Source organism: Pseudopipra pipra, chromosome 14, assembly GCF_036250125.1.
Source record: "Pseudopipra pipra isolate bDixPip1 chromosome 14, bDixPip1.hap1, whole genome shotgun sequence".
NCBI classification, from domain to species: domain Eukaryota; kingdom Metazoa; phylum Chordata; class Aves; order Passeriformes; family Pipridae; genus Pseudopipra; species Pseudopipra pipra.
Genome location: NC_087562.1, coordinates 20,622,558 through 20,634,215, shown reverse-complemented (window position 1 = coordinate 20,634,215; position 11,658 = coordinate 20,622,558). Strand labels below are relative to the sequence as shown.

Below are 11,658 nucleotides of genomic sequence, written 5' to 3'. Positions count from 1 at the left end.
GCCCTGGCCCAGGTTGCCCAGAGAAGCTGTGGCTGCCCCTGGATCCCTGGAAGTGTCCAAGGCCAGGTTGGACGGGGCTTGTAGCAACCTGGGCTGGTGGAAGGTGTCCCTGCCCATGGCAGGGAGTCGGACTGGATGTATCTTACTGTCCCTCCCAATGCAAACCACTCTGTGATTCTGTGGCACAGCCAGGGCTGTCTGTGAGTAAGCCAAGTGTCACACTGTTACTCTCCAGGAGGTACAAATTAGGGGACACTAGTCTTCCCTTAAGAACAAACTTTGGTAGCAAAAACAATCCTCAGTAGAGCATTCCTTCTGTCTTACTTATCTGACACGCAGGCACACTGGAAAGCTCATAAATAAGCCACCAACTATTGACTGACTGAAAGTTTCTGTGCTAAAAACTCTGTGGCCCCACATATGATTCACTCTCAAAAACAGCCTCTGCTGTCTGGAGGTTTCACACGATGAGCAGTACAAGACTGTCTTACAAGGAGTCTGACACACAAAAAAAGAAAAAATGGTGCTAACTGGTGTTTGGGACTGTCCATACTCTCAGCACAGAGCACTGAAGGGAAGAAATGTCTTCCAAATTCTCTTTGGAAACTGCACCCCTGGTCCTCTGATGGTTGTTTGCTCTCACAGAAAACTTCTTGCATTCAGTGCTAACTCCCATATTAGAAGGCAGAACTCAGAATGCTGGTATAGATAAAAATACTTTCTGAACTGAAAATAAAATTGGTTTAAAACCAGTATTTTGTGTATTTTGAGAGTTACGCTGGAAATATATTTGCATAAAATAATTTGAATCTTTGGAAGTGCCCAAGAGTTCCACAAAGAGTGTTCTGAAATGTGTCACAGCGAGCCAAGTGACAGCATCTCTCCACTGACTCTCTACCTATCACCTAGGGCAGAATGTTGTATTGAAGAAGGAGCAAGCCAGGGGATATTGATGACCAAAAAATGGGAATGCATGGAGCCATCAGGAGCCAAAACAATGTGAACAAATGCATCTGAAGGCTGATGACTACAGAGATTGTGATTCTGCATGACACATTAACCATGTCTGCAGAGCCTTGCAAGTGCTTAGTGAAAAACAATCCCAGCATTGGGAATTCCTCTCCCAGGAGAGTGGCAAGGGAGGTGAAGTGATTTGCCCAGACCAAAAAGAGACCCCAGTTGGAGCTGGGCTTAGGATGCTGCACTTTGTGACTACTGGCTTTGTCTTCCTTCTGAAGAATATGGCAATACAGATGCAGCTGATGAAAAAAAGACAAATGTAGGGCTTATTTTAAAATAGATTTTAGAAGTGTTTGATCTACAAATAAGGCAAGCATTCTCCTACAGAAAGGCATATGAATTTTGAAGGAATTACTTTTGGTTGAAGGAGCAAATATTACAAATTAAAAAACAGTTCAGGAAGGAGTTAAAAGGAAATTCAGAAAGTGCATCATTAGGGCCATTTTTGTTTATTTTATAAATTACTGACCTAAATTTGCTGATGACATAGAAAAGGGAAAGGAGGATAAAGTAAATACAGAGGAACAGGGCAAATAAATTCAAAATGATCTGGATAGATTCAGCTTAGAGTCTGGATAAGTAGCTTATTCAGCTCAGTTGTACAGAAGTGTAAAGTAATAAGATTAAGAACCAAAAATAACCAAAGAGGATAGAGCCAGAAAGAAAATACAACAAATAACACAATCTCAGAAGAAAAACAGACTAAGTAGTTTTCCCTGTTTATGGGGGAGAAGATACAAGTTGCTGTGGACAGACACTTTGCCCCAAACTGGGTTTAATTGACGTAGTGTTTTTATTCTCATTTCAGTTCAGCTCTATGGTGTTGGTTTTTTTCCTCCCCACCAAATGTGGGTGCCTAAAACATGGTGATCAGTAGAAACAAACAAAAGTTTATGAGATATTTACCTACCAAAATTGTGGTAAGTTTCCATTTTGCCTTAAGGAATTTAAAAAAAGAAAAAGGTTTTATTAAACCTGAGACTTGGGGAAGACAATGTTTAGCCATTTATTTTTTTTAATACAAACTTTATTTTGCCCTCATACTGTTACAAAACTGAACCCATATAACCACAAATATATTCTATTAAAGAATAACACAAAGCCTTTTCTCACAAATGATCCTCTACCAAATAATTAAAGACACCATTAGCAGCCACTTTCTGTTCCAAATAAGGTTACTACTTTTTCTTTAAGAGGTACTTTTATTGTGTTGGAGAAATTATACTGGGTATTGTCTGTCTAAAGTAGCAAAACAACTCCATAATTGAATTCGTTCAGAGTAATGATAACAAGATTTAAAACACAGTTGCGACGCAGGAAAACTTAGTGTAAAAAGACTATTCTATTTTTTCAGCTGTCAACTAAAAGTATATTGAATTTTGCAGAGCAAATTCAAATAAAAGTATTGAGGTTAAAAGTGATAAAGCAGCAACAGTGAGATCAGAATCCCTCCAAAAATTAGATTAAATCTTCTTCAGGACCATAAAAACCTCATTATCTTGACATGACTAGATCAATCATTACAAGACAATTATCTTAACAAGTTAAAGTTGCTTTGATACAGGAATTTAAGACTGTATTTTTTTTTCCTTCTCCTTGGTATGAAAATAGGCTGTGTATGGTCCAGGTATTCCTGAGCAGAAACTGAGACAGACACATTGAGACTCTCAGGGTGACAAATTAACCATAAAGTCTATCTGTAAACATCAATAAAGTCCTGCTTTGAGCAACAAACACTTCCATTACATTGAACTGTGGAACAGAACAACACTAACTCTTGTCATTCTGTGGTTTATTTGCTGTAAGATGAACTTAATTAATGTTAGTTTGGTCTCTTCACTTCTTTAACTCCAGAGTTGTTCCTGCAGTAGAAATAGTGTTGCACTTCCACTGGGGCTGCTGCTGCCCAGCTCAGGGCCTTGTCCTGGGAGTTCGTGCTCATCCCACAGCTCTGAGGGTGAGCTGGGCTGTTATTGATAAATGAATAACTGAGAACGGTATGAGAACAGAACCAAAATTATCACAGCCAGAGCCCAAAAGAGGGAATCCTGACCTTTTTAGCCTCACTAATGACAGAAGCAGGACTTCAGCCTGGTCAGGAATATGATCCTTATTCCAAGAGAAAGCATGCAGTGTCTTTATTGTTTCTGCTGAAATATTCACAGTATGTTTTGTCCACCGTGCAATAGTTTTGTGGGCATTCTTGTTACTTTGGGATGTCATTGACCTGGTGTTGGAGTGAAAACTTGCTCCCTGCCCACAGATTTCACATCATCATGGCCAGTCATCGCGAACGAAGATTTGGGAAAGGTCTTTACCCTTCGAGCCTGCGCAGTGGATTTTTTAGGTGAGACACAGTGTGCGCTGAACTGAGCCCACCCTCTAATCCTAAGGTTCATCTGCCAGGGCCGAGCGAGCTCAGATGGTGGTAGCGAGGTCCTCAGGACGTAGGTTTGTTTAGAGTGACCTTCTCTTAGATGGATGGCCTTGCAGGGCTGACGAGCTCCATCTGCCCGGAGGAGTTCCCTGACCGGGAATCGAACCCGGGCCGCGGCGGTGAGAGCATAGCATCCTAACCACTAGACCACCAGAGGCCTACAGATTTAATTCTAAGACAAATCAATATGGTTTTGTGTCAAAGAATGAGGCAAACATGGGCTTTTATTTCAGGTCACAAAAGAACCTTGCTGTAATAATATAATGAGTGCTTTAAATTCTTTCTACATAAAAACAGACAGTTGTATTTTGCATCCTCTAAAAGGTGTATTAAATTAAGATTTACCTTTTGAAAGTTTTTTGGTTGCCAGTTTTAAAAATAATTTCCTACTGAATGCACTTCCAGTAGGAAGCATCTCTTAAAAATCATAGCATGGTATGGAACCAGTACAGAAAGTGGTTATAGATACTTACAGTGCACAAGCTAATTATGGTTCTAAAGGCTGAGAGAGTTGGGATTGTTCAGCCTGGAGAAGAGAAGCTTTGGGGTGATCTGATTGTGGCCTTGCAGGGCCTGAAGGGGCCTGGCAGAAACATGGAAAGAGACCATTGACAAGGGCTGGAGTGACAGGACAGGGGGAATGGCTTCCCACGGACAGAGGGCAGGGTTAGATGGGATACTGGGAAGGAATTCTTGGCTGTGAGGGTGGGGAGGCACAGGTTTCCCAGAGAAGCTGTGGCTGCCCCTGGATCCCTGCAAGTGTCCAAGGCCAGGTTGGACAGGGCTTGGAGCAACCTGGGCTAGTGGAAGGTGTCCCTGCCCATGGCAGGGGCTGGAATGAGATGGGCTTTAAGGTCCTTTCCAGCACAAACCATTCCATTATTCTCTGAAACAAGTGATGTCATAGACCCATGAAGGACAGCTGGTATCAGAGAGCCTTACACAAGCAGTGGGTTTAACATTCCACACTGGTTTAATTCCCACATAGTTTTTCAAGTTTTATTAACCCAGACAACTCCCAATAATTATGATAAACAGACATTGTCATCAAAAATCAGCAGAAACTTGATAAGATTAAGTACAATGCAATACATCTTCCTTGCTCACAGAGACTGTATAATAAATTATTTCGAGGTCCCAGAATGAGGCATTGTATAATTGAGCAAAACAGATCCATTTTAAGCATGCTTATTTAAATGCAAACCAGACTTTTTGAGAATGGTAAACTTGATTAAAATCCCTCTTTAAGTGCAAATCACAAACAACAATATCTAATACTCACAGGCCATAACCATCCTATTAATAATACAATTTATTTTTCAGATATAATTGTAAGGTCTTAACGATGTGACAGCTGTGATCTACTTTAAAAATTAGAAACTATGAACTCACAGTCTTCTAATGTGACTGAAATACACACCACAGCTGAGTGACCTGCATTTGGTAACTGCAATACATTGCCCCAGATTAAATGATCAGCATTTGGGTGTTTGCCACATCATTTTCCCCATCTTTAGTGGTGTGCTCCATAAATTATGCTACTTCTGCTATTGTGTAGATATTAAAATCAGATCCAGAAGTGTCTGAATAGGAATTTAGCCATTTCAGTCCTGAATACTTTTAAAATTGGTTCAATCTTCACATGCTGGCAATACTCAGTTATTTAATTTTATTTTTTTAAACTTTTTGGGTAGGTGCATTGTGCTTTTGCAGAGCAACAGCATTTCAAACTTGAGATGTCTGAACAGGCTATGATGATCTCATACTGTAAGTAAAACTGAATTTAAAAAACCCCTGGTTTTCCAACTTATCTTTCAATAAGGGACAGATTTAAATAAGAATTTTTAGTAATCAGATGCCACAGTCCCATAAACCAGAGCTTTTCCCTGAAAGCAGTGACAACTTCCACTTTCTTTAAGGGTGTAAGTGGCGGTACAGGGCTATGGTTGCTTCTCCCTCACACTTTTATGAGGTGTCACCCCTTTTACCAGGGGATTACTGCTCACCTCCTAATTATGCATTAATTTCCTTTCCAAAGGCTTGCTCCCATGTGTGTGTTGCAACACACATTTCAGTTCCCTTAAGAAGGGGTTGAATCCAAGCCTCACCCATCCTGGGCACTCTAATGCTCCACTACTACATCTGTATTAAGGGATATCAGTGTGTTGTGTTCGGAAAGAAATGTTGTTATGCTCATGGTTGCCCTGTTTTCTGAAGTCCCTGATCAATTTTGGACAGGAAAAATTTCACTCAATGTAGAGCTGAAACTTGTGTGCTCTCCTTCTTTTTTAAATTTTATTTTCATAAATTCCCAGAATTAGACAAGTGAACAAAAACTTCCCAAAGAGAAAGAGGGAAAGCTTTTTACTTTCAGCTACAGTTTTGCAGTCAGCATCTGTGAGCTGTTTTCCTTCATCATTGTATCAAACTCCAACAACAATAAAGTTTCTGCTTGAAGCAGAAACAGAACTTTCCACCAAAATCCCTCTGCTGAAAAAGCAGACTGAAGAATGAGACATCTGATCTTTGAAACAGCCTTAAACTTTGGTGAGACATAAGCATTGTAAATGGAATATTTATGACTTTAATAACATATATTACTGCAATGTTAACAGCCATTTTTTAAGACCAGTAAACTACTTATTAGCAGCAATATGACTGTGCAGTTGAATTATGAAAGAATGAGCTCTGAGTTAGGCATGTTAATGCCTGAGGAATGTTGGATTCCTGCACATGTAAACCAGGCTTGGGAGCTGAGGGGTTTTCACTCTAAATTCACTCAGTCTCCTCTGAAAGTCAGTCTGTCATTTATTACAGTCATTGCAGCACAAAATAGGACTCCCTGTGTGTTTGAAATGTGCTGTGGTGTTGCAGTCCTATATTTTGGGAAACAGGACCAAGTCTGATGGACTGGGAGCAGTGGTGGTTGCCAGGTCCCTGCTGCCCAGTGCTCATCCCGCTCTGCTCCAGGGCTGGCCCCGGGCTGGCTCACCCTGCTCTGCAAAGGAGCCGAACCCAGCGCCAGCAAAAATAGAAATTCAGCTGCTGGCTAGTGCAGGAGAAGTGGATTGATGAATTCAGCAGGGAAGGGGGCTGACAATTCCGTTTTGCAGCTCTATTTGAGGGTTGGTGACCTTTTCCAGGCAACTGTACACTGCGGGGGAGAAGGGTGATGGTTTAGCAATTATTAGTAACTATTTAACCTTATGGTAAAATGATTGTATACTGATTCCCTTGAGAAGGCAAAGGCTTTTCTGGAAGCATGACCTTTTACTTGCATCCCCATTTTCCTCCCTGTCTGTCGTCTCCCCTTTCCACATGCCTGGTTTTACATCATTGGACAGTGATGGCAATGATGAATATGATTTATCAGCTCACCTAAGGGAAGTTAACATGAACACAAACTGTGTATCAAACACTGCTGAAGGAACAAGAGGCTGATTTTGGAACAGTGGTCATTCAGGCTTCTGCTTCAGAGTTTGTTTCCACAGGCCATGTATTTTCCTACATTAAAATTGATCACTGCTAGGAAATATCAGCCAGCTCAGCTATCAACAGGGAAATCTATTCTATCTGCATCACAGTGTTGCTTCCTCCCCAGTAATCTTGTTGGGCTGGGAATGCATGTCCCTGAAAATGCTCAGAATGGCCAGGTGATTCCTGTCTTGGAGAAACGTGGATCAGACTGTTATCCCTGTCACGTAGCAGCATTCCTTGGAAGCCTGTCATATGAGGATATTCAGTTGTCTGTGCTTTTCTAGGTGTGAACTGTCTGTGTGCACATGCACAGGCAATATACAGTATTTTGGTTGGTTTTCAATGCTTTTCTTAGTCCTTGTTCACCCTGGGGGGGAGAGCTGAGGGCACTGGGTGTGTTCAGTGGGAGGAGACAGAGGGCAGAGCTCACGGGGGCTGCAGCTCCTCACGGGGGGACCAGCTGGAGCTGTGCCAGGGCAGGCTCAGGTTGGATCTCAGCCAAAGGTTCTTCCCCCAGAGGCTGGTTGGGCACTGCCCAGGCTCCCCAGGGCAGTGGGCACAGCCCCAAGGCTGCCAGAGCTCCAGGAGGACAATGCTCTCAGGGACAGAGTTGGATTGTTGGGGTGTCTGTGCAGGGACGGGGGTTGGACTGGCTGGTCCCTATGGATCCCTTCCAACTGAGGATATTCTGTGATTCTGTGGTTTGAAAATGTTGCACGAAGTCATTTTGCTGAATCAATTAATCATTTTGTTTTACAGTAGCATCTAAAATGTGTCTGGCAACATGCAATAAATCCTGATATTTTCAGTCTAGATATGAAAGAAGAGGAGTAGAATAAAATGTCCCCTGTATTTCAATGGTTTTATATTAGCTATATCAGAGAGAAACTTAGAGGAACAGAATTAACCAATTTCATGGAGCTGACTCCATGTACCAAGAAAATATACAAAGGAAAAAATTAAATGAGAGGAGCTGAAGCTGGAGACAGATCTGATTTTGAAATTAGAAGAAGCAGAAAACATAAGTAGCAAAGTGCAGATTTATGAGGATTGCTGAGGGAAGAACTGTAATTTTGACTTGCATAAGGCAGAAAGGAGATACCCAACATCTCAGGTGATACAGGTCAGATAATGAGCAGTTTAGCAAATGTGTTTTTGCTATGAGATGAAGAGAAATGTTGGAGTAGATAGAGAAATGCAAGTGTCTGAGATCCCTGATGAAGTATTTTGGTTAAAATTTCATTTAAAAAAAATTTAATTTCATGCAGATCAGAGGATTGCTTTCTAATTTAGGAAGTCACAGCATTGCATGCTGGAGTGTATAGTCCACTGCTCTGAGCCTGTAAGCTGCTATTAACAGAGCAAGTAATTAGAAGATTTAGATTAATGTCAGACAGGGATTACAATAGGAAACTTTAAACTAGGACCAACTTTGACAGTTAGTTGAAGGTTTATTAAATTTTTTTATGAGCTTGAGGCTGATTTCAGTTTCCAGTATGGTTTGTCCCATTAATGTTCAAGGTGGAAATCAAAATAAGTAATGTTATCACTCAAAGTATTAACATATAATGAAAGTTTGGATCCAGACATGAAACCACAAAGAAAAGCACAACCAGGAAACTCTTAGTTGTAAGTTTACAATTAATTTCTAGTGTACAAGTGATTTTTGTAATACTTTATGCTGAATCTGGCTAAACCTGACTGTCTGTCATAGCCTTGGTTAAACTCAATACTTGTCAAGACACTTTTGACCTTGGCTGTCTGGCATGTTCCATTTGTGATTTCAACCCATTTTCTCTAAAATTTCCTTTATGCTGCTCATCATATGCAAAGCACCAATATTGAAACATAAACCCAGCAATATTATTCTTTCTATTTTACCTCTGAAATCAAGAACACTTCTATTTTTTTTCACTATTTTAATGAGAAATACTCTGTTCAGAGTTTTGTTCTTAAAATGCTTCAGAAAAAATATATATATTTGTACACTGATGAATCACAGTTTGAAGGAGATGTCACATCAAAAGCTACACTTAGGTAATATGCCTCATTAAGTTTCTTCTAAAAAGAGACATGAATATTAAAAAAGAGACATGAATATTAAAAATTAATGTGGAAAATCCATATTAGAAAAGAATGACTTGTCAGATTTATTATAGATTTTTAGGCCATTCTTTGAATTAGAACTTTAATGTAATGTAATATCTTGCATATGAATGTATGGCTTGTATTTCATACCATTTGTAATTTACATTAAAATGTGTAATTAATTCCATTTTAAAAATTCTCTGTGGGTTGTGTTATGGGATTGGTGAAACATATACTGAGGATTCCTGGATTTGCAAATTACAGGTTTAGATGCAAGTTGGTATGGGAATGATATGTATTTGCTATTTCTCCTTATGATATATGAGCAAAACACTAGACAGGATATTTTCCTTGTACACAGTGCATTAAATAACAAGTTATGTAAAGCAAATGCTTATGTTTATTAATTTGAAGCAGTGTGGTTTCACTATATATTTGTTATTCTGAAAGAACTGTTATGATTAGAAGGATTGTGTACTTATTCTCACAGTTTAATAGTACATGAGTAGTAAATCAAATATAATCATATATGAGAGATTGCAGATCTGTCTTTTATTGATTTAGCCTCAAAACACGTGTTGGATGAGTGTGACACAACAAAACATGTCAGTTCTCCTCAGTGTTGGCCTTTATGAGATGTTTTTCCGGCCAGGCAGCAAATGAAATGGAGCTACCTGTGGAAAAATAACCATGTGCATGAGGTTGCTCAACCACACATTCCTGTTTATTCTCAATAAATATGTCATGAGACTTCTTTAGAGCAATACAAATGGGAATAAAATTCAGAGTAGCACACAGGAGAGAACTGCACATCTTCAAAATCCTCCCTGGATTTCATATCACACGTATAAGAACTGAGGTTTCTGGTCAAAGTATTGACAAGTGGGAGGCCTGCTGTGGGTGATTAATTTCTAACACCTAATTTGGCTATAAAAGAAGGTGCTGCCTTGTTAAATCATATGGAATATTTAAAAGAAAACCTGAAAAGAGAAAAAAAAGGCCAGTGACATGGAAATGTGATATCCACAAAAAGTGCCTAATTACAAGCAGGTTATTCAGAGAAACATCCAAAGTAAACAACCCCGTGTATTGCTGGGGCTGTCTGAGGGCTCTGCTGGCAGCAGCTCTGGCTGAAGCAGGGCAGCATTAGGGGGCTGTTGGCATCCTCTGCTTTTTGTGGGATCAGCCATTTTTTCTGGGTTTGTCCCTACTTCGTTTTGGGCTGAACAGTATCTTATACATTTTTATTATACATTTCCCTTTCCATTTTCTGTAGGAAGTTAAGAAGAAAAAAAGCCTGTGCGTGCTCCTGAAACCCTGAGGTTGCTAAAGGGTGACTTACTTTGGTATTTGGAGTGTGATATAAGAAACCTGCCCTTGATAGACAAGAAATGCTGGCAAGAAGCACCTAAATAAATAATGCAGATAAAAAACAGATTATGACACCAGTGAAGTGGCAAAGGGAAGCCTAACTTCAGGCTTTTCAGTTGATGATCCCTGGCTGAACAGAGCATAGATGAGAATGGATACTCCAGCTTTTAGAATCATAGAATCCTAAGGATTGGAAAAGATCTGTAAGATCATCAAGTCCAACCATTTGGGCTGCAAAACCCACTAAAAGGCAGCTCCTGACTTGGGCTTGGCAGTTCACTCAGCACCAACTAGATGTTATTGATGGTTTGCGGTCAGACCTCACACAGAGAAGGATTATTAATATTTTAGGTTAGACACTGATTTCATACTTATCATCTTACTTCCACCTCAACAGGACAAGAGGAAGTGGCCTCAAGTTGCATCAGGGAGGTTTAGATTAGATATTAGGAAAAGTTCTTCACCAAAAATATTGTCGAGGATGGGAACAGGCTGCCCGGGGAGTGGTGGAACTGCTCAAGGAACGTTCATGGCACTTGAGGACATGGTTTAGTGGTGAACACGGTGGTGGTGCTGGGTTGACAGTTGGACTGGGTGATCTTAGAGATCTTTTCCAACACTGACCATTCTATGACTACGATTAAAAGCAAATACGGGGAATAAGAGCTTGTGAATTCTTACAGAAAACCTGCTCTGATTTTACAGACCCTGCTCTGTACAAAATCCCTGCAGTAGCTCACTGCACAGGTGTGACTCACTGTTATCTGCTCCATACGAGTGTCAGGGGATTTGCCTCTCATTTGTCTAGCAAAGTAAATTATGGTTTTCCGGTGTGTCTTTCTGTAGACTCTCACAAGAAAGGAGTTGACACCAGAACCAGAGGAAGAGCAAACTGACTTGTGCCCAGCAGCTATCACTGGGAGAGGATCCCCAGCTCCAAACCATCCCGGCCTCCAAGCAGCCACTCTATTTCCTGTGTAGTTTTCACAGGTGGCACAGAAGTTGGGGCAATGTAATTGTTGCAATAAAGGAACCACAAAATTCAGTCTTGACTGAACTTCTAAGCTTCTGTATTTTTCTCATAACTTATAGAATGTATCCATAAGAAATATCTACATTGGCCTCCCTCAAAGTCCTTCTGTTTTCTTTCCATAAAACACCATTGCAGTGTAGAGAGTACTGACAATTCTCTTTTATTGATCTTCTAGGATTTGTGGAGTTGGAGGAGTGTTCTCTCTTACCATAGTTATTCTGTACTATGCACT

General features: G+C 40.3%; 1 long non-coding RNA gene across 1 annotated transcript; it reads left to right on the top strand.

The window, feature by feature from the left end:
- Positions 1 to 4,067: 4,067 nt before the first annotated feature.
- On the top strand, positions 4,068 to 11,438 carry LOC135421812 (uncharacterized). The gene is made up of 3 exons (XR_010434212.1): positions 4,068 to 4,410; positions 5,152 to 5,224; positions 11,240 to 11,438. It is a non-coding gene; the product is annotated as an uncharacterized LOC135421812 (long non-coding RNA).
- The last annotated feature ends 220 nt before the right edge of the window (positions 11,439 to 11,658 follow it).